This window comes from Grammomys surdaster, unplaced genomic scaffold (assembly GCF_004785775.1).
Source record: "Grammomys surdaster isolate TR1022 unplaced genomic scaffold, NIH_TR_1.0 174, whole genome shotgun sequence".
Taxonomy (NCBI): domain Eukaryota; kingdom Metazoa; phylum Chordata; class Mammalia; order Rodentia; family Muridae; genus Grammomys; species Grammomys surdaster.
In genome coordinates, this window is record NW_021604622.1 from 1,135,255 (window position 1) to 1,137,019 (window position 1,765).

The following is a 1,765-nucleotide window of genomic DNA, read 5'->3' on the forward strand; positions in this document are numbered from 1 at the left end:
TAATTCAGGCTTTCTTTACTTACTACACTCTGTTCTTCCAAAGGACCTGGGTTCAATTCCCAGCATCCACATGGTGGCTCACACTGTCCCAGTTCTAGAGGAACTGATGTCTTGGTGGGGCCTCTATTGGCATCAGACATGTAAGTGATATACAGACACATATGGAGGCAAAACCCCAGAGCATAAATCAAAAATAAAAATGAGTTGTTTGATATGTGTTCTGGGAAGTGAATTTAGGTCCCTTAGAAGATCAGCAAATGCTCTTAACTCCTGAAACATCTCTCCAGCCTTTGATTTTTTTTTTCAATACCAAGCTCATTCAATGGGAAAGAATAACACTGGGAGAACTAGACATCCACATGGATCACTCTACTCCCCCAATGAACTCGGAGACTTCCCTCAGATCATACACTTGAATTAAGTCAACATGGATCAAAGACATCACTGCAATAGCCAACACTATAAAACTCTAAAAAGAAAACACAGGCAAATCACCTTTGTGATGTCAAGTTGGGCAGCAATTTCTGATAATAGATATCAAAACTTGAAAACTAAAGAAAAGAAGTAGGCAAATTGGATTTCAGCAAAATCTTAAACTTTTGTGTATTAAAGAACACTGCGACTCTTTCCAGCCAGCGCCGAATGATGGGCACCTCTCCGGACAACTGGCACAAGCGCCGCAAGACCCTGTGGTAAGAGAAAACCCTACCACAAGAAGCAAAAGTATGAGCTGGGAAGGCCTGCTGCCAACACTAAGATTGGCCCTCGCCACATACACACACAGTCCGAGTTCAAGGAAGCAATAAGAAGAATCATGCCCTGAGATTGGATGTGGGGAACTTTCCCTGGAGCTCTAAGTGTTGTACTCACAAAACAAGGATCACTGATGTTGTCTACAATGCATCCAATAATGAGCTTGTCTGCACCAAGACCCTGGTGAAGAACTGCATTGTGCTTATTGACAGCACAATGTAGAGGCAGTGGTATGAGTCCTACTATGCACTGGCCCTGGGAGGCAAGAAGGGAACCAAGCTGACTTCTGAGGAGGAAGAGATTTTATTTGTTTTTGTTTTGTTGTTGTTGTTGTTGTTGTTCATGACAGGGTTTCTCTGTATCACCCTGGCTGTCCTGGAACTCACTCTGTAGACCAGGCTGGCCTCCAACTCAGAAATCTGCCTGTCTCTGCCTCCCAAGTGCTGGGATTAAAGGCATGCGCCACCACCGCCCAGCGAGGAAGAGATTTTAAACAAAAAATGATAAAAGAAAATTCAGGAGCAATGCGACTAAAGGAAAAAGAATGGCAAAATCAGTAGTCTTCTGGAGAAACAGTTCCAGCAGGGCAAGCTTCTCCCCTGTATTGCCTCAAGACCAGGCCAGTATGGCAGAGCAGATAGCTATGTGCTCAAAGGCAAGGAGGTGGAGTTCTATCTGCGGAAGATCAAAGCCCGGAAAGACAAATAAGCTGTCCTTCATAGCTCGTGTAAGAAGGTGTTAGGTTAGGGTTAGGGTTAGAGTTCTATATGTAAACAAACGAGCAAACAAACCAAAAAAAACAAGAACACTGTCTGCAGATTAAAAACAAAGAAAAACAAAAAGAAACAACCCTCCCAAGTCCACAAATCATGCCTTGCCTTTCATGTTTTCTTGAGACAAGATTTCATACAGCCAGGGGGATGGAATAGGGTGTTCTAGGGAGGGGAAATGGGGAAAGGGGATGACATCTGTATTGTAAATAAATAAAATATCCAATAAAGAAGAAGATCTC

At 43.2% G+C, this 1,765-nt stretch overlaps 1 pseudogene; it reads left to right on the forward strand.

Annotated features, from left to right (window-relative positions):
- The first annotated feature begins 645 nt into the window (after window positions 1–645).
- Window positions 646–1,461, forward strand: LOC114621274 (annotated as a pseudogene).
- Window positions 1,462–1,765: the final 304 nt, after the last annotated feature.